The sequence below is a fragment of the Oncorhynchus masou genome, chromosome 12 (assembly GCF_036934945.1).
Source record: "Oncorhynchus masou masou isolate Uvic2021 chromosome 12, UVic_Omas_1.1, whole genome shotgun sequence".
Lineage (NCBI taxonomy): Eukaryota > Metazoa > Chordata > Actinopteri > Salmoniformes > Salmonidae > Oncorhynchus > Oncorhynchus masou.
Genome location: NC_088223.1, coordinates 96,644,247 through 96,666,141, shown reverse-complemented (window position 1 = coordinate 96,666,141; position 21,895 = coordinate 96,644,247). Strand labels below are relative to the sequence as shown.

The 21,895-nt window shown below is 46.4% G+C and overlaps 1 protein-coding gene across 1 annotated transcript in view; it reads left to right on the top strand.

Annotated features, from left to right (window-relative positions):
• The window catches only part of LOC135549443 (cell adhesion molecule 2-like), a 1,019,298-nt gene that overhangs the window by 655,070 nt on the left and 342,333 nt on the right, over positions 1–21,895 (top strand). The gene's annotated exons all lie outside the window — the stretch shown is intronic.

Below are 21,895 nucleotides of genomic sequence, written 5' to 3'. Positions count from 1 at the left end.
CCCTGAGAGGGTGGAGAGGAGGACCTGATAGAGCCTGAGACGCCCAGCCCTGAGAGGAGGATCTGATAGAGCCTGAGACACCCAGCCCTGAGAGGGTGGAGAGGAGGATCTGATAGAGCCTGAGACGCCCAGCCCTGAGAGGGTGGAGAGGAGGATCTGATAGAGCCTGAGACGCCCAGCCCTGAGAGGGTGGAGAGGAGGATCTGATAGAGCCTGAGACACCCAGCCCTGAGAGGGTGGAGAGGAGGATCTGATGGAGCCTGAGACACCCAGCCCTGAGAGGGTGGAGGGGAGGATCTGATAGAGCCTGAGACGCCCAGCCCTGAGAGGTGGGAGAGGAGGATCTGATAGAGCCTGAGACACCCAGCCCTGAGAGGGTGGAGAGGAGGATCTGATAGAGTCAGAGTGGTCAGGGATGAGTTGATGAGGGAAGTGAGGAATTGGAGAAGGTCTCCAGAGATGGTCTGTAGAAGGGAGGAGGGGATGGAGGAGGGAGGAGGGGATGGGGTCGAGGGGGCAGGTTGTCATACGGCCAGACCACACGAGTCACAGGATTTCATTTGGGAGAGAAGGGAGAAAGAGGTAAAAGAGTAAGGTAGTTCTGTGTGAGTGGGACCAGTGGACTCAATAGGCTGAGTGAATGAGTGGGACCAGTGGACTCAATAGGCTGAGTGAATGAGTGGGACCAGTGGACTCAATAGGCTGAGTGAATGAGTGGGACCAGTGGACTCAAAGGCTGAGTGAATGAGTGGGACCAGTGGACTCAATAGGCTGAGTGAATGAGTGGGACCAGTGGACTCAATAGGCTGAGTGAATGAATGGGACCAGTGGACTCAATAGGCTGAGTGAATGAGTGGGACCAGTGGACTCAATAGGCTGAGTGGGACCAGTGGACTCAATAGGCTGAGTGAATGAGTGGGACCAGTGGACTCAATAGGCTGAGTGAATGAGTGGGACCAGTGGACTCAATAGACTGAGTGAATGAGTGGGACCAGTGGACTCAATAGGCTGAGTGAATGAATGGGACCAGTGGACTCAATAGGCTGAGTGAATGAATGGGACCAGTGGACTCAATAGGCTGAGTGAATGAATGGGACCAGTGGACTCAATAGGCTGAGTGAATGGGACCAGTGGATTCAATAGGCTGAGTGAATGAGTGGGACCAGTGGACTCAATAGGCTGAGTGAATGAATGGGACCAGTGGACTCAATAGGCTGAGTGAATGAGTGGGACCAGTGGACTCAATAGGCTGAGTGAATGAGTGGGACCAGTGGACTCAGTAGGCTGAGTGAATGAGTGGGACCAGTGGACTCAATAGGCTGAGTGAATGAGTGGGACCAGTGGACTCAATAGGCTGAGGGAATGAGTGGGACCAGTGGACTCAATAGGCTGAGTGAAGGAGTACCGGAAGTCGTCAACATTTTTTTCAGAATGGTAAACAAAGTGTCCACAGAGGGAGGAGAAGGTGCAAAAGGGTTAGAGGCAGAAGCTTGACATTTAGAGTGTGTGGTACCCCGGGGGTTGTTGATAGACGGGAGGTACGTGTAGTGACATTGGCTCCCTCTGCTGCAAGCATGAAATTTAGAATGATATAAAAGTGGCTTTTGCAGCAGATTCAGAGGAAGAGAAGGTAGAGGGGAGGGAGTGAACGGATAGGTCCTCCAGAAGTTTAGTTTTCCCTCATTTTTACTGCATCCCTGTTCTATAAGCTGGCAATGAGTCACTCAACCACGGAGCAGGAGGCGAGGGTCGAGCCGGCTGGGAGATGAGTCACTCACCACGGAGCAGGAAGAGAAAGTCGAGCCGGCCAGTCGCTCAGCCATGGAGCAGGAGGCGAGGGTTGAGACGGCCGAGAGATGAGACACTCAGCCACGGAGCAGGAGGCGAGGGTCGAGCCGGCCAGTCACTCAGCCATGGAGCAGGAGGCGAGGGTCAAGCCGGCCGGGAGGAAAGGGGACTGTGCGAGTCATAGGATGCAGAAAGGGAGGAGTGTTCAACGAGGCAGAATAAGGAGACAGGAAGGAGAAGTATTTAGCAGAAGGGAGTCTCGCTGCAGTAGTTTATGTGTCAGGGGGCTAGGGTCAGTCTGTTATATCTGGAGTATTTCTCCTGTCTTCTCCGATGTCCTGTGTAAATTTAAATATACTCTCTCTAATTCTCTCTTTTTATCTCTCTCTCTCTCTCTCTCTTTTTTATCTCTCTCTCTCTCTCTCTCTCTCTCTCTCTCTCTCTCTCTCTCTCTCTCTCTCTCTCTCTCTCTCTCTCTCTCTCTCTCTCTCTCTCTCTCTCTCTCTCTCTCTCTCTCTCTCTCTCTCTCTCTCTCTCTCTCTCTCTCTCTCTCTCTCTCTCGCTCTCTCGCTCTCTCTCGCTCTCTCGCTCTCTCTCGCTCTCTCTCGCTCTCTTGAAGGACCTGAGTTTTAGGACCATGCCTCAGGACTACCTGGCATGATGACTCCTTGCTGTCCCCAGTCCACCTGGTCATGCTGCTGCTCCAGTTTCAACTGTTCTGCCTGCGGCTATGGAAACCTGACCTGTTCATGTGGAACGGGATGTGCTACCTTGTCCTGGACCTGCTGTTTTGGACTCTCGCTCTACCACATCTGATGCATCTAATTCTGAATGATCTGCTATGAAAAGCCAACTGACATTTACTCCTGAGGTGCTGACTTGTTGCACCCTCTACAATCACTGTGATTATTATTTGACCCTGCTGGTCATCTATGAACATTTGAACATCTTGGCCATGTGCTGTTATAATCTCCACCCTGCACAGTCCAGAAGAGGCCTGGCCACCCCTCATAGCCTGGTTCCTCTCTAGGTTTCTTCCTAGGTTCCTGCATTTCTAGGGAGTTTTTTCTAGCCACCGTGCTTCTACACCTGCATTGCTTGCTGTTTGGGGTTTTAAGCTGGGTTTCTGTACAGCACTTTGTGACATCATTAATAGATTTGATTGATTGCTTGAGAAGCGGGAGAGAGAAAATCTGCAGTTAGGAGAAATTAGTAGACCTGTGTCATCACCGCGACGACCAGATGCTCTTGTTCTATGAAAAAAAAACAGTCAGATGAAGCAGCTGGAGAAGCAGTGTTCTCTGGGTTGATCCATGTCTCCGTCAGGGCAGCATAGGCTCAGTGTTCTCTGGGTTGATCCATGTCTCCGTCAGGGCAGCATAGGCTCAGTGTTCTCTGGGTTGATCCATGTCTCCGTCAGGGCAGCATAGGCTCAGTGTTCTCTGGGTTGATCCATGTCTCCGTCAGGGCAGCATAGGCTCAGTGTTCTCTGGGTTGATCCATGTCTCCGTCAGGGCAGCATAGGCTCAGTGTTCTCTGGGTTGATCCATGTCTCCATCAGGGCAGCATAGGCTCAGTGTTCTCTGGGTTGATCCATGTCTCCTTCCACAGTGTCTTGTTACAACACTGACAGACTGATAAATGTCCCTAATTCCACAGTGTCTTGTTACAACACTGACAGACTGATAAATGTCCCTAATTCCACAGTGTCTTGTTACAACACTGACAGACTGATAAATGTTCCTAATTCCACAGTGTCTTGTTACAACACTGACAGACTGATAAATGTCCCTAATTCCACAGTGTCTTGTTACAGCACTGACAGTACTGATACATTTACATTACATTTAAGTCATTTTCCACAGTGTCTTGTTACAACACTGACAGACTGATAAATGTCCCTAATTCCACAGTGTCTTGTTACAACACTGACAGACTGATAAATGTCCCTAATTCCACAGTGTCTTGTTACAACACTGACAGACTGATAAATGTTCCTAATTCCACAGTGTCTTGTTACAACACTGACAGACTGATAAATGTCCCTAATTCCACAGTGTCTTGTTACAGCACTGACAGTACTGATACATTTACATTTACATTACATTTAAGTCATTTTCCACAGTGTCTTGTTACAACACTGACAGACTGATAAATGTCCCTAATTCCACAGTGTCTTGTTACAACACTGACAGACTGATAAATGTCCCTAATTCCGCAGTGTCTTGTTACAACACTGACAGACTGATAAATGGCCCTAATTCCACAGTGTCTTGTTACAGCACTGACAGACTGATAAATGTCCCTAATTCCACAGTGTCTTGTTACAACACTGACAGACTGATAAATGTCCCTAATTCCACAGTGTCTTGTTACAGCACTGACAGACTGATAAATGTCCCTAATTCCCCAGTGTCTTGTTACAACACTGACAGTACTGATAAATGTTCCTAATTCCACAGTGTCTTGTTACAACACTGACAGACTGATAAATGTCCCTAATTCCACAGTGTCTTGTTACAGCACTGACAGTACTGATACATTTACATTACATTTAAGTCATTTTCCACAGTGTCTTGTTACAACACTGACAGACTGATAAATGTCCCTAATTCCACAGTGTCTTGTTACAACACTGACAGACTGATAAATGTCCCTAATTCCGCAGTGTCTTGTTACAACACTGACAGACTGATAAATGGCCCTAATTCCACAGTGTCTTGTTACAGCACTGACAGACTGATAAATGTCCCTAATTCCACAGTGTCTTGTTACAACACTGACAGACTGATAAATGTCCCTAATTCCACAGTGTCTTGTTACAGCACTGACAGACTGATAAATGTCCCTAATTCCCCAGTGTCTTGTTACAACACTGACAGTACTGATAAATGTCCCTAATTCCGCAGTGTCTTGTGTTAAATGTGATGTTGCTGACATACTGCTATAGAGGATCTGTTGAAGAAGCCATCTCTAAGCTGGAGAGGAATAGTCTTATTCCTTTAGACTCTCACACTCACAAGCATGCATGCTAGAGCTGTCCCACGTTTGAGACTCAAATCAGATTTCCCATTTCTAATATTTGAATGTTTGTCAAGTCCACAATCAAAATGTTCTGTAAAGAGAATTATTATTTTGCATTCAACAGTAAAATCAACGGACTGGAAAATGACAATACTTCCATCCTTTCCCTTTATCCTTCTCTCTCTCTCTGTGACTCCGCATAACCCACTAGCCAATCTCCACTTCAGATTAAAACCAAATCAGTTTAAACCAACACACTCCCAATCTATTTATTTAATGATGTAATCTATTCATCTAACAAAGACAGTATAATTCAGAATGAAGTCTGAATGGTTAGGCTGCTCTGCTCGGGGGGTTAGAGAGAAAGGGGAGAACTGTGATGTTGCTGATGTCAACCTCTCCCTGACCGAGTCTGTTATATCTACATGCTTCAAACAGACCACCAGGGTCCCTGTGCCCAAGGAAGCGAAGGTAACCTGCCTAAATGATTACCGCCCTGTGGCACTCACGTCGGTCGCCATGAAGTGCTTTGAAAGGATGGTCATGACTCACAGCAACAGCATCCTGACTGGAGGTCTTTGAAGCTGATCTGTAGTGACTAGTGACTGGAGGTCTTTGTAACTGATCTGCAGTGACTAGAGTGACTGGAGGTCTTTGTAACTGATCTGTAGTGACTAGAGTGACTGGAGGTATTTGTAACTGATCTGCAGTGCCTGGAGGTCTTTGTAACTGATCTGTAGTGACTAGAGTGACTGGAGGTCTTTGTAACTGATCTGTAGTGACTAGAGTGACTGGAGGTATTTGTAACTGATCTGCAGTGACTGGAGGTCTTTGTAACTGATCTGTAGTGACTAGTGACTGGAGGTCTTTGTAACTGATCTGTAGTGACTAGAGTGACTGGAGGTATTTGTAACTGATCTGCAGTGACTGGAGGTCTTTGTAACTGATCTGTAGTGACTGGAGGTCTTTGTAACTGATCTGTAGTGAGTAGTGACTGGAGGTATTTGTAACTGATCTGTAGTGACTAGAGTGACTGGAGGTCTTTGTAACTGATCTGTAGTGACTAGTGACTGGAGGTCTTTGTAACTGATCTGTAGTGACTAGAGTGAGTGGAGGTCTTTGTAACTGATCTGTAGTGACTAGTGACTGGAGGTCTTTGTAACTGATCTGTAGTGACTAGAGTGACTGGAGGTATTTGTAACTGATCTGCAGTGACTGGAGGTCTTTGTAACTGATCTGTTGTGACTAGAGTGACTGGAGGTATTTGTAACTGATCTGCAGTGACTGGAGGTCTTTGTAACTGATCTGTTGTGACTAGTGACTGGAGGTCTTTGTAACTGATCTGTAGTGACTAGTGACTGGAGGTCTTTGTAACTGATCTGTAGTGACTAGAGTGACTGGATGTATTTGTAACTGATCTGCAGTGACTGGAGGTCTTTGTCACTGATATGCAGTGACTAGGGGCCTTTGTCACTGATCTGTAGTGACTAGTGACTGGATGTCTTTGTAACTGATCTGTAGTGACTAGAGGTCTTTGTAACTGATCTGTAGTGACTAGTGACTGGAGGTCTTTGTAACTGATCTGTAGTGACTAGTGACTGGAGGTATTTGTAACTGATCTGTAGTGACTAGTGACTGGAGGTCTTTATAACTGATCTGTAGTGACTAGAGTGACTGGAGGTCTTTGTAACTGATCTGTAGTGACTAGTGACTGGAGGTCTTTGTAACTGATCTGTAGTGACTAGAGTGACTGGAGGTATTTGTAACTGATCTGCAGTGACTGGAGGTCTTTGTAGCTGATCTGTTGTGACTAGTGACTGGAGGTCTTTGTAACTGATCTGTAGTGACTAGTGACTGGAGGTCTTTGTAACTGATCTGTAGTGACTAGAGTGACTGGATGTATTTGTAACTGATCTGCAGTGACTGGAGGTCTTTGTAACTGATCTGTTGTGACTAGTGACTGGAGGTCTTTGTAACTGATCTGTAGTGACTAGTGACTAGAGGTCTTTGTAACTGATCTGTAGTGACTAGAGTGACTGGAGATCTTTGTAACTGATCTGTAGTGACGAGTGACTTGAGGTATTTGTAACTGATATGCAGTGACTGGAGGTCTTTGTAACTTATCTGTAGTGACTCGTGACTAGAGGCCTTTGTAACTGATCTGTGGTGACAAGAGTGACTGGAGGTCTTTGTAACTGATATGTAGTGACTAGAGTGACTGGCGATCTTCGTAACTGATCTGTAGTGACTAGAGTGACTGTCGGTCTATGTAACTGATCTGTAGTGACTGGAGGTTTTTGCAACTGATCTGTAGTGACAAGTGACAGGAGGTCTTTGTAACTGATCTGTCGTGACTGGAGGTCTTTGTAACTGATCTGTTGTGACTAGAGTGACTGGAGGTCATTGTAACTGATCTATAGTGACTAGAGTGATTGGGGGTCTTTGTAACTGATCTGCAGTGACTGGAGGTCTTTGTAACTGATATGAAGTGACTGGAGGTCTTTGTCACTGATATGCAGTGACTAGGGGCCTTTGTCACTGATCTGTAGTGACTAGTGACTGGAGGTCTTTGTAACTGATCTGTAGTGACTAGTGACTGGATGTCTTTGTAACTGATCTGTAGTGACTAGAGGTCTTTGTAACTGATCTGTAGTGACTAGTGACTGGAGGTCTTTGTAACTGATCTGTAGTGACTAGTGACTGGATGTATTTGTAACTGATCTGTAGTGACTAGTGACTGGAGGTCTTTGTAACTGATCTGTAGTGACTAGAGTGACTGGAGGTCTTTGTAACTGATCTGTAGTGACTAGTGACTGGAGGTCTTTGTAACTGATCTGTAGTGACTAGAGTGACTGGAGGTATTTGTAACTGATCTGCAGTGACTGGAGGTCTTTGTAACTGATCTGTTGTGACTAGAGTGACTGGAGGTATTTGTAACTGATCTGCAGTGACTGGAGGTCTTTGTAACTGATCTGTTGTGACTAGTGACTGGAGGTCTTTGTAACTGATCTGTAGTGACTAGTGACTGGAGGTCTTTGTAACTGATCTGTAGTGACTAGAGTGACTGGATGTATTTGTAACTGATCTGCAGTGACTGGAGGTCTTTGTAACTGATCTGTAGTGACTAGTGACTAGAGGTCTTTAACTGATCTGTAGTGACTAGAGTGACTGGAGGTCTTTGTAACTGATCTGTAGTGACTAGTGACTGGAGGTATTTGTAACTGATCTGCAGTGACTGGAGGTCTTTGTAACTGATCTGTAGTGACTAGTGACTAGAGGTCTTTGTAACTGATCTGTAGTGACTAGAGTGACTGGAGATCTTTGTAACTGATCTGTAGTGACGAGTGACTTGAGGTATTTGTAACTGATATGCAGTGACTGGAGGTCTTTGTAACTTATCTGTAGTGACTCGTGACTAGAGGCCTTTGTAACTGATCTGTGGTGACAAGAGTGACTGGAGGTCTTTGTAACTGATATGTAGTGACTAGAGTGACTGGCGATCTTCGTAACTGATCTGTAGTGACTAGAGTGACTGTCGGTCTATGTAACTGATCTGTAGTGACTGGAGGTTTTTGCAACTGATCTGTAGTGACAAGTGACAGGAGGTCTTTGTAATTGATCTGTCGTGACTGGAGGTCTTTGTAACTGATCTGTTGTGACTAGAGTGACTGGAGGTCATTGTAACTGATCTATAGTGACTAGAGTGATTGGGGGTCTTTGTAACTGATCTGCAGTGACTGGAGGTCTTTGTAACTGATATGAAGTGACTGGAGGTCTTTGTCACTGATATGCAGTGACTAGGGGCCTTTGTCACTGATCTGTAGTGACTAGTGACTGGAGGTCTTTGTAACTGATCTGTAGTGACTAGTGACTGGATGTCTTTGTAACTGATCTGTAGTGACTAGAGGTCTTTGTAACTGATCTGTAGTGACTAGTGACTGGAGGTCTTTGTAACTGATCTGTAGTGACTAGTGACTGGAGGTATTTGTAACTGATCTGTAGTGACTAGTGACTGGAGGTCTTTGTAACTGATCTGTAGTGACTAGAGTGACTGGAGGTCTTTGTAACTGATCTGTAGTGACTAGTGACTGGAGGTCTTTGTAACTGATCTGTAGTGACTAGAGTGACTGGAGGTATTTGTAACTGATCTGCAGTGACTGGAGGTCTTTGTAACTGATCTGTTGTGACTAGAGTGACTGGAGGTATTTGTAACTGATCTGCAGTGACTGGAGGTCTTTGTAACTGATCTGTTGTGACTAGTGACTGGAGGTCTTTGTAACTGATCTGTAGTGACTAGTGACTGGAGGTCTTTGTAACTGATCTGTAGTGACTAGAGTGACTGGATGTATTTGTAACTGATCTGCAGTGACTGGAGGTCTTTGTAACTGATCTGTAGTGACTAGTGACTAGAGGTCTTTAACTGATCTGTAGTGACTAGAGTGACTGGAGGTCTTTGTAACTGATCTGTAGTGACTAGTGACTGGAGGTATTTGTAACTGATCTGCAGTGACTGGAGGTCTTTGTAACTGATCTGTAGTGACTAGTGACTAGAGGTCTTTGTAACTGATCTGTAGTGACTAGAGTGACTGGAGATCTTTGTAACTGATCTGTAGTGACGAGTGACTTGAGGTATTTGTAACTGATATGCAGTGACTGGAGGTCTTTGTAACTTATCTGTAGTGACTCGTGACTAGAGGCCTTTGTAACTGATCTGTGGTGACAAGAGTGACTGGAGGTCTTTGTAACTGATATGTAGTGACTAGAGTGACTGGCGATCTTCGTAACTGATCTGTAGTGACTAGAGTGACTGTCGGTCTATGTAACTGATCTGTAGTGACTGGAGGTTTTTGCAACTGATCTGTAGTGACAAGTGACAGGAGGTCTTTGTAACTGATCTGTCGTGACTGGAGGTCTTTGTAACTGATCTGTTGTGACTAGAGTGACTGGAGGTCATTGTAACTGATCTATAGTGACTAGAGTGATTGGGGGTCTTTGTAACTGATCTGCAGTGACTGGAGGTCTTTGTAACTGATATGAAGTGACTGGAGGTCTTTGTCACTGATATGCAGTGACTAGGGGCCTTTGTCACTGATCTGTAGTGACTAGTGACTGGAGGTCTTTGTAACTGATCTGTAGTGACTAGTGACTGGATGTCTTTGTAACTGATCTGTAGTGACTAGAGGTCTTTGTAACTGATCTGTAGTGACTAGTGACTGGAGGTCTTTGTAACTGATCTGTAGTGACTAGTGACTGGATGTATTTGTAACTGATCTGTAGTGACTAGTGACTGGAGGTCTTTGTAACTGATCTGTAGTGACTAGAGTGACTGGAGGTCTTTGTAACTGATCTGTAGTGACTAGTGACTGGAGGTCTTTGTAACTGATCTGTAGTGACTAGAGTGACTGGAGGTATTTGTAACTGATCTGCAGTGACTGGAGGTCTTTGTAACTGATCTGTTGTGACTAGAGTGACTGGAGGTATTTGTAACTGATCTGCAGTGACTGGAGGTCTTTGTAACTGATCTGTTGTGACTAGTGACTGGAGGTCTTTGTAACTGATCTGTAGTGACTAGTGACTGGAGGTCTTTGTAACTGATCTGTAGTGACTAGAGTGACTGGATGTATTTGTAACTGATCTGCAGTGACTGGAGGTCTTTGTAACTGATCTGTAGTGACTAGTGACTAGAGGTCTTTAACTGATCTGTAGTGACTAGAGTGACTGGAGGTCTTTGTAACTGATCTGTAGTGACTAGTGACTGGAGGTATTTGTAACTGATCTGCAGTGACTGGAGGTCTTTGTAACTGATCTGTAGTGACTAGTGACTAGAGGTCTTTGTAACTGATCTGTAGTGACTAGAGTGACTGGAGATCTTTGTAACTGATCTGTAGTGACGAGTGACTTGAGGTATTTGTAACTGATATGCAGTGACTGGAGGTCTTTGTAACTTATCTGTAGTGACTCGTGACTAGAGGCCTTTGTAACTGATCTGTGGTGACAAGAGTGACTGGAGGTCTTTGTAACTGATATGTAGTGACTAGAGTGACTGGCGATCTTCGTAACTGATCTGTAGTGACTAGAGTGACTGTCGGTCTATGTAACTGATCTGTAGTGACTGGAGGTTTTTGCAACTGATCTGTAGTGACAAGTGACAGGAGGTCTTTGTAACTGATCTGTCGTGACTGGAGGTCTTTGTAACTGATCTGTTGTGACTAGAGTGACTGGAGGTCATTGTAACTGATCTATAGTGACTAGAGTGATTGGGGGTCTTTGTAACTGATCTGCAGTGACTGGAGGTCTTTGTAACTGATATGAAGTGACTGGAGGTCTTTGTCACTGATATGCAGTGACTAGGGGCCTTTGTCACTGATATGCAGTGACTAGTGACTAGAGGTCTTTGTAACTGATCTGTAGTAACTACAGTGACTGGAGGTCTTTGTAACTGATCTGTAGTGACTAGAGTGACTGGAGGTATTTGTAACTGATCTGCAGTGACTGGAGGTCTTTGTAACTGATCTGCAGTGACTAGAGTGACTGGATGTCTTTGTAACTGATCTGTAGTGACATCAGGGACTGTAACGTTCAACCCCCTTCCCGAGCCACCAACCCTACTTTCCTAGCCACTAACCTCCCTTCCCAAGTCACCAAACCCCTTTCCTAGTCACCAACCCCTTTCCTAGTCACCAACCCCATTCCCAAGCCACCAACCCCCTTCCCAAGCCACCAACCCCCTTCCCAAGCCACCAATCCCATTTCCAAGCCACTAACCTCACTTCCCTAGCCACCACCCCACTTCCCGAGCCACCAGCATCCCTTCCCCAGCCACCAACCCCCCTTCCCACACCACCAACCCCACTTCACTCGCCACCAACCCCTTTCCCTAGTCACCAACCCCACTTCCCCAGCCACCAACCCCCTTCCCTAGTCACCAACCCCACTTCCCTAGCCACCAACCCCCTTCCCTAACCAGAAACCAAACTTCCCTAGCCACCAACCTACTTCCCTAGCCACCAATCTCCTTCCCTAGCCACCAACCCCCTTCCCTAGCCACCAACCCCCTTCCCGAGCCACAAATCAACTTCCCTAGCCAACAACCCCCTTCCCTAGCCTCCAACCACATTCCCTAGACACCAACCCCACTTCCCTAGACACAAACCCCCTTCCCGAGCGACCACTCCCCTTCCCTAGCAACCAATATCTTTCCCTAGCCACCAACCCCCTTCCCTAGTCAGCACCCCCTTCCTAGCCACCAACCCCCTTCCCAAGCCATCAACCCCATTCCCTAGCCATCAACCCTACTTTCCTAGCCACTTACCTCACTTCCCTAGCTACCAAACCTCTTCCTTAGCCACCAACCCCCTTCCCAAGTCACCAAACCCCTTCCCTAGCAAACCAACCCAATTCCCTAGCCACCATCCCCCTTCCATAGCCACCAACCCCCCGAACCCAGCCACCAACCCATTCCCTAGCCACCAACCCCTTCCCTAGCCACCAACCCCTTCCCTAGCCACCAACCCCCTTCCCTAGCCACCAACCACCCTTCCCTTGCCACCAACCTCCTTCCCTAGCCACAAACTTCCTTCACTAGAAACCAACCCCCTTCCCTAGTTACCATCCACTTCTATAGCCAATGTGACGTAGAAGTCCGTCACTGGCCGCGGGCAGCATTTGGTTCTTTAACGCACACACATATTCATCACTCCTCCCTGCGCCATTATAAGATAAGTTAACAATGTGGGTCGACACACAAATTAACTTCTGTCTTGGTGCATGCATTTCACACTTGTCAATGTTCATATTTGAGAGATACAATAATTATTATACTTATCAATGTTGTGGATGAGCGCATTGTTTGTTTGTTCTGTTCCTCTCTCTCCATCTCTGTAGCTTCCGGGTATGCTGGAAAAGGACCCGAGCTAAGGGAATTGGGTTGGCTTTATAGTGCCTGTCCCAAATGGCTCATTAATGCATATGGGCATATTGAAAGATATTGTCAGTAGTGATGTAATGTTGTAAATGTTATGTTGTGATATTGTTTAAAACCGTGTTGCAATGTATATCCTTCAGTATGTTTAGTTCATGGAAAATGTAGGTTGGTATTGTTAATTGATTAATTAATTAGGGTTAAGTGTTCTGAGGGGAGGGGCTAGCCCTACAAAAGGAGCCTCTCTTTCAGTCATGAAGAGGCAGTTTGGATTGAGCTGTGGATGGGGCAGCATTGTTTTTAAGCTGTCCCATAAGGTATACGTTGATGGCAGTACTGTTGTTTTTTGTTTTCCGGTATCACTTGTAAATAAACAATTTTGCTCAGAAGAACTTTTGCGGTTCCGCCATCTTTTTATTTTGATAGAGGTTTGGTTATCCAGTTTAGCCTTCTGGCCTACTCTACGTGACAGCCAACAACCCCACTTCCCTAGCCACCAACCCCACTTCCCTAAACACCAACCCCCGTTCCCTAGTCACAAAACCACCTTCCCTTGCCACCAAACCGCATCCCTTAGACACCAACCCCCTTCCCTTGCCACCAACCCCCTTCCCTATCAACCAACCAACCTTCCCTAGCCAACAACCTCCTTCCCTAGACACAAACTTCCTTCACTAGAAACCAACCCCCTTCCCTAGCAACCAACCTCATTTCCAGAGGCACCAATCTCCTTCCCGAGCCACCAATATTCCTTCCCTAGCCAACAACCCTACTTCCCTATCCTCCAACCACCTACTCTAGACACCAACCCCACTTCCCTAGCCACCAACCCACTTCCCAAGCCACCAACCGCCTTCCCAAGCCAACAACCCCGTTCCCTCGCCACCAACCCAACTTTCCTAGCCTCCAACCGCCTTCTCTAGACACCAACCTCACTTCCCAAGCTACCAAACCCCTTCCTTAGCCACCAACCCCACTTCCCTAACCACCAACCCCCTTCCCGAGCCACCAATCAACTTCCCTAGCCACCAACCCCATTCCCCAGCCATCAACCCAACTTTCCTAGCCTCCAACCCCCTTCCCTCGCCACCAACCCCCTTCCCTGGTCACCACGCCCTTCCTTGCCACCAACCCCCTTACAAAGCCATCAACCCCCTTCCCTAGCCGCCACCCCTACTTTCCTAGCCACTGACCTCCCTTCCCTCGTCAACAAACACCTTTCCTAGCCACCAACCCCCTTAACTAGTCACCAAACCCCTTCCCTAGCCACCAACCCATTTCCCTAGCCACCAACCCCCTTCCATAGCCACCAACCCCCCTAACCTAGCAACCAATCTCCTTCCCTAGCCACCAATCTCTTTCCCTAGCCACCAACCCCCTTCCCAAGTACCCAACCCCACTCCCTAGCTACCAACCCCGTTTCCCGAGCCACCAATCTCCTTCCCTAGCCACCAATATCCCTTCACTAGCCACCAACCCCACTTCCCTAGCCACCAACCGCCTTCCCTAGCCACCAACCCCGTTCCCTCACCACCAACCCAACTTTCCTAGCCTCCAACCGCCTTCTTTAGACACCAACCTCACTTCCCAAGCTACCAAACCCCTTCCTTAGCCACCAACCCCACTCCCCTAACCAGCAACCCCCTTCCCGAGCCACCAATCAACTTCCTTAGCCACCAACCCCATTCCCTAGCCACCAACCCAACTTTCCTAGCCTCCAACCCCCTTCCCTCGCCACCAACCCCCTTCGCTGGTCACCACGCCATTCCTTGCCACCAAACCCCTTACAAAGCCATCAACCCCCTTCCCTAGCCACCACCCCTACTTTCCTAGCCACTGACCCCCTTCCATAGCCACCAACCCCCCTAACCCAGCCACCAACCCCTTCCCTAGCCACCAACCACCCTTCCCTTGACACCAACCTCCTTCCCGAGCCACAAACTTCCTTCACTAGAAACCAACCCCAATCCCTAGCCACCAACCACTCTTCGCTAGTAACAAAAGCCCCTTCACTAGCCACCAAACCCCTTCCCTAGCCACCAACCCCACTTCCCCATTCACAAACCCCCATTCCCTAGTCACCAACCCCACTTCCCTAACCACCAACCACCTTCCCTAGCCAGAAACCCCACTTCCCTTGCCACCAACCCCCTTCCCTAGCCAGAAACACCACCTCCCTAACCACCAACCCCTCTTCCCCAGCCAACAACACTACTTCCCTAGCCACCAACCCCCTTCGCAAGCCTCCAACCCCCTTCCCTAGCCACCACCCCCTTCCCTTGCCACCAACCCCCTTCCCTAGCGACCAATCCCCTTCCCTGGCCACCAATCTTCCTTCCCCAGCCACTAACCCACTTTCCTAGTTACCAAACCCCTTCACTATCCACCAACCCCCCTTCCCCAGCCAACAAACCTACTTCCTTTGCCACCAAACGCCTTCCCAAGCCATCAACCCACTTCCCTAGCCACCAACCCCTTCCATAGCCACCAACCCCCCTAACCCAGCCACCAACCCCTTCCCTAGCCACCAACCCCCTTCCCTAGCCACCAACAACCCTTCCCTAGCCACAAACTTCCTTCACTAGAAACAACCCCCCTTCCCTAGTTATCAACCACTTCTATAGCCACCAACCCCACTTCCCTAAACACCAAACCCCTTCCCTAGTCACAAAACCACCTTCCCTTGCCACCACCCCCATCCCTTAGCCACCAACCCCCTCCCTAGCCACCGCCCCCTCCCAAGCCACCAATCTCTTTCCCTAGCCACCAACTCCCTTCCCTAGTACCCAACCCCCTTCTCTAGCTACCAACCCCATTTCCCGAGCAACCAATCTCCTTCCCTCGCCACCAATATTCCTTCCCTAGCCAACAAACCTACTTCCCTAGCCTCCAACCACCTTCCCTAGAAACCAACCCCCATTACCTAGTTACCAACCACTTCCATAGCCACCAACCCCACTTCCCTAGCCTCCAACCGCCTTCTCTTGACACCAACCTCACTTCCCAAGCTACCAAACCCCTTCCTTAGCTACCAACCCCCTTCCGTAGCCACCAACCCCCTTCCCTAGTCACCAAACCACTTCCCAAGCCACCAACATCCTTCCCTAGCCACCAACCCCCTTCCCTAGCCAACAGCCCCCTTCCCTAGCAACCAACCCCCTTCCCTAGACACCAACCCCACTTCCCTAGCCACCAACCCCCTTCCCTAGCCACCAGCCCCCTTCCCTAGGACCCAACCCCCTTCCCTAGCCACCAACCCCACTTCCCTAGACACAAACTCCCTTACCGAGCGACCACCCCCCTTCCCGAGCAACCAATATCCTTTCCTAGCCACCAACCACCTTCCCTAGTCACCAACCCCATTCCCACGTCATCAAAACCCACTTCTCTCGCCACCAACCCCCTTCCCTAGCCACCAACCCCACTTCCCCAGCTAACATCCACACTTCCCTAGCCACCAACCCCCTTCCTAGCCACCAACCCCACTTCCCTAGCCATCAACCCCCTTCCCTAGCCACCAACCCCACTTCTCTAGCCACCAACCCCCTTCATAGCCACCAACCCCCTTCCCTAGTCACCACCCCCTTCCAAGCCACCAACCCCCTTCCCAAGCCATCAACCCCCTTCCCTAGCCACAAACCCTACTTTCCTAGCCACGTACCTCACTTCCCTAGCTACCAAACCCCTTCCTTAGCCACCAACCCCCTGCCCTAGCCACCAACCCCCTTCTGTAGTCACCAAACCCCTTCCCTAGCCACCAACCCCCTTCCTAGCCACCAACCCCACTTCTCTAGCCACCAACCCCCTTCATAGCCACCAACCCCCTTCCCTAGTCACCACCCCCTTCCTAGCCACCAACCCCCTTCCCAAGCCATCAACCCACTTCCCTAGCCACCAGCCGCCTTCCCTAGCCACCAACCCTGTTCCCTCGCCACCAACCCAACTTTACTAGCCTCCAACCGCCTTCTATAGACACCAACTTCACTTCCCAAGCTACCAAACCCCTTCCTTAGCTACCAACCCGCTTCCGTAGCCACCATCCCCCTTCCCAAGTCACCAAACCCCTTCCCTAGCCACCAACCCCCTTCCCGAGCCACCAATCTCCTTCCGAAGCCACCAATCTCCTTCCCTAGCAACCAACCCCCTTCCCTAGCAACCAACCCCCTTCCCTAGACACCAACCCCACTTCCCTAGCCACCAACCCCCTTCCCTAGCCACCAACCACCTTCCCTAGAAACCAACCCCCATTACCTTGTTACCAACAACTTCCATAGCCACCAACCCCACTTCCCTAGCCACCAACCCCCTTCCCTAGGACCCAACGCCCTTCCCTAGCCACCAACCCCACTTCCCTAGACACAAACCCCCTTCCTGAACGACCATCCCCCTTCCCGAGCAACCAATATCCTTTACTAGCCACCAACCACCTTCCCTAGTCACCAACCCCCTTCCCACGCCATCCAACCCCACTTCCCCAGCTACCAACCACACTTTCCTAGTTACCAAACCCCTTCCCTATCCACCAACCCCCCTTCCCCAGCCAACAACCCTACTTCCTTCGCCACCAAACCCCTTCCCAAGCCACCAACCCACCTCCCTAGCCACCAACCCCCTTCCATAGCCACCAACCCCCTAACCCAGCCACCAACCCCTTCCCTAGCCACCAACCCCCTTACCTAGCCACCAACCACCATTCCCTTGCCACCAACCTCCTTCCCTAGCCACAAACTTCCTTCACTAGAAACCAACCCCCCTTCCCTAGTTACCAACCACTTCTATAGCCACCAACCCCACTTCCCTAATCACCAAACCCCTTCCCTAACCACCAACCCCCATCCCTTAGCCACCAACCCCCTTTCCCTAGCCACCAACCCCCTTCCCTAGCAACCAACCCCCTTCCCTAGCAACTAACACCCTTCAGAAACCCCCCATTAATTTTTTTGCAAATTATGGTGGAAAGTATTTAGTCAAAAACAGAAGTTTATCTCAATACTTTGTTATATACTCTTTGTTGGCAATGACAGATGTCAAACGTTTTCTGTGAGTCTTCACAAGGTTTTCACACACTGTTGCTGGTTACTTGCACAATTGGTGGCTGACTAAATACTTGTTTTTCCCCCACTGTAACTTAGTTGGAGAAAAGCTAAGGGATTGGTCAAACAATAATTTATTGAAAAATCTAAAATCAGATTTTACGTGTCCATTTTAACCATTGCAAACCTACTTCACAGTGACCTCGAAACTTGTCATCTCTATCATGGGCGTCCTTAAGACGAAACTCATTGAATTGGGTATTGACATCTCAAACAGCAAGGAAACAAACGATAACGCTCAGAGTCATCTGCAATTATCTTCTCCTCATGGACAATATGTCAGATTCAATCGAGATTTTATATTTAGACTCATGATTGCACTTTCATGACTATCCTTTGAAGATCTGAAGGATCAGATTACAGTGTGTCCGCTCTACAGCGCCCCCTGTCGACCACAGAGGGGAAGACGGGTGGTGATGTTGGCCATTTGATGACGGTCGAAATTACCTGAAGGAACTCTCCCACTCTTTCAGAAATGGAAGTTAAAAATCCCTTTGTTACAACAGAGAGATATGTTCTCGTATTGTGACATCAAAGGTTGGATAATGAAACAATATTTCTGTAATCCAAACAGTTGGAAGGGTCCGGGGGTATTTAAAGAACAATTATGTCTGATCAGATGTTGTTTAGGACAGTATAAGAACGTAACTGTATCTCTGAATGTGTATATTTCCCAGAAGTCAGGTTTACATCTAAATGTTGTGTAACTTATATGATTAAATATGAAACTATTTGTGAAAAGATGAAATATGATGTAAGCCTCTTCTAAATGAGTATTATTTGTAAGTTGAAAGTCAGTTGAAAGTCCAATTGAAAGTTGGTAACCACACCCACGTGAACACAGACATTGTGGCAACAGGATGGACCCGCCCTTCTAGGCGAGTACTTATAAAGGACTCCTAATGACGTTTACATTAGACCAGCGGGACTGACAGTGTGAGCTGAAAGGTAGGAAAGGGTTAGAAACTCTGAATCTTAACAGTCAAACACATTAATGATAGTCAAGACACGACAGCACATGCAGGAATATAGTTCCTACATGATGGAGTGCTTGTTTAGTTACCCATCATGATAGAGTGGTGCTTAGTTACCCATCATGATAGAGTGTTGTTTAGTTACCCATCATGGTAGTGTTTGTTTAGTTTCCCATCATGATAGTGTTTGTTTAGTTTCCCATCATGATAGTGTTTGTTTAGTTTCTCATCATGATAGTGTTTGTTTAGTTACCCATCATGATAGTGTTGTTTAGTTACCCATCAATATAGTGTTTGTTTAGTTACCCATCATGATAGTGTTGTTTAGTTACCCATCAATATAGTGTTTGTTTAGATACCCATCATGATAGAGTGTTGTTTAGTTACCCATCATGATAGAGTGTTGTTTAGTTACCCATCATGATAGTGTTGTTTAGTTACCCATCAATATAGTGTTTGTTTAGTTACCCATCATGATAGTGTTGTTTAGTTACCCATCAATATAGTGTTTGTTTAGATACCCATCATGATAGAGTGTTGTTTAGTTACCCATCATGATAGAGTGTTGTTTAGTTTCCCATCATGATAGTGTTTGTTTAGTTTCTCATCATGACAGTGTTTGTTTAGTTACCCATCATCACAGAGTGTTGTTTAGTTACCCATCATGATAGAGTGTTGTTTTGTTTCCCATCATGATAAAGTGTTGTTTTGTTACCCATCATGATAGAGCGTTTGTTTAGTTACCCATCATGATAGTGTGTTGTTTAGTTACCCATCATGATAGAGCGTTGTTTTGTTACCCATCATGAAAGAGCGTTGTTTAGTTACCCATCATGATAGAGCGTTGTTTAGTTACCCATCATGAGAGTGTTGTTTAGTTACCCATCATGATAGAGTGTTGTTTAGTTACCCATCATGACAGAGCGTTGTTTTGTTACCCATCATGACAGTGTTGTTTAGTTACCCATCATGATAGAGTGTTTGTTTAGTTACCCATCATGATAGAGTGTTGTTTCGTTACCCATCATGATAGTGTTGTTTCGTTACCCATCATGATAGACCGTTGTTTAGTTACCCATCTTGATAGAGCGTTGTTTAGTTAAACAATCTTGATAGAGCGTTGTTTAGTTTCCCATCATGATAGTGTTTGTTTAGTTTCCCATCATGAAAATGTTTGTTTAGTTTCCCATCATGATAGTATTTGTTTAGTTTCCCATCATGATAGTGTTTGTTTAGTTTCCCATCATGATAGTGTTTGTTTAGTTTCCCATCATGATAGTGTTTGTTTCGTTTCCCATCATGATAGTGTTTGTTTAGTGACCCATCATGATAGTGTTGTTTAGTTACCCATCATGATAGAGCGTTGTTTAGTTACCCATCATGATAGTGTTTTTTTAGTTTCCCATCATGATAGAGCATTTGTTTAGTTACCCATCATGATAGAGCGTTGTTTAGTTACCCATCATGATAGTGTTTGTTTAGTTTCCCATCATGATAGAGCATTTGTTTAGTTACCCATCATGATAGATTGTTTGTTTAGTTACCCATCATGATAGAGCGTTGTTTAGTAACCCATCATGATAGAGTGTTGTTTAGTTACCCATCATGATAGAGTGTTGTTTAGTTACCCATCATGATAGAGTGTTGTTTAGTTACCCATCATGATAGAGTGTGTTTAGTTTCCCATCATGATAGTGTTTGTTTAGTTACCCATCATGATAGTGTTTGTTTAGTTACCCATCATGATAGTGTTTGTTTAGTTTCCCATCATGATAGTGTTTGTTTAGTTTCCCATCATGATAGTGTTGTTTCGTTACCCATCATGATAGAGTGTTGTTTCGTTACCCATCATGATAGTGTTGTTTCGTTACCCATCATGATAGAGTGTTGTTTCGTTACCCATCATGATAGTGTTTGTTTAGTTTCCAATCATGAAAATGTTTGTTTAGTTTCCCATCATGATAGTGTTTGTTTAGTTTCCCATCATGATAGTGTTTGTTTAGATACCCATCATGATAGTGTTTGTTTAGTGACCCATCATGATAGTGTTTGTTTAGTGACCCATCATGATAGTGTTTGTTTAGTGACCCATCATGATAGTGTTGTTTAGTGACCCATCATGATAGTGTTGTTTAGTGACCCATCATGATAGTGTTGTTTAGTTACCCATCATGATAGTGTTGTTTAGTTACCCATCATGATAGAGTGTTGTTTAGTTACCCATCATCACAGAGCGTTGTTTTGTTACCCATCATGATAGAGTGTTGTTTAGTTACCCATCATGATAGAGCGTTGTTTCGTTACCCATCATGATAGAGCGTTGTTTAGTTACCCATCTTGATAGAGCGTTGTTTAGTTACCCATCTTGATAGAGCGTTGTTTAGTTACCCATCTTGATAGAGCGTTGTTTAGTTACCCATCATGATAGAGCGTTTGTTTAGTTTCCCATCATGATAGAGCGTTGTTTAGTTACTCATCATGATAGAGCGTTGTATAGTTACCCATCATGATCGTGTTTGTTTAGTTACCCATCATGATAGTGTTTGTTTAGTTACCCATCATGATAGTGTTGTTTAGTTACCCATCATGATAGTGTTTGTTTAGTTACCCATCATGATAGTGTTTGTTTAGTTACCCATCATGATAGTGTTTGTTTAGTTACCCATCATGATAGTGTTTGTTTAGTTAACCATCATGACAGTGTTGTTTAGTTACCCATCATGACAGTGTTTGTTTAGTTACCCATCATGATAGTGTTGTTTAGTTACCCATCATGATAGAGTGTTGTTTAGTTACCCATCATGATAGTGTTGTTTAGTTACCCATCATGATAGTGTTGTTTAGTTACCCATCATGATAGTGTTGTTTAGTTACCCATCATGATAGAGTGTTGTTTAGTTACCCATCATGATAGTGTTGTTTAGTTACCCATCATGATAGTGTGTTTTTTAGTGACCCAACTGATCTTGTGTTCTTTCTGTCATCCTGTGAACCCTGTATAGCTTGTGGCTATATTTTATTTCATTATTTTATGAATTGAAGTACTTTGTTAATTGTATTGAAAATAAAGTAATAATTATTATTATTAAGACTCT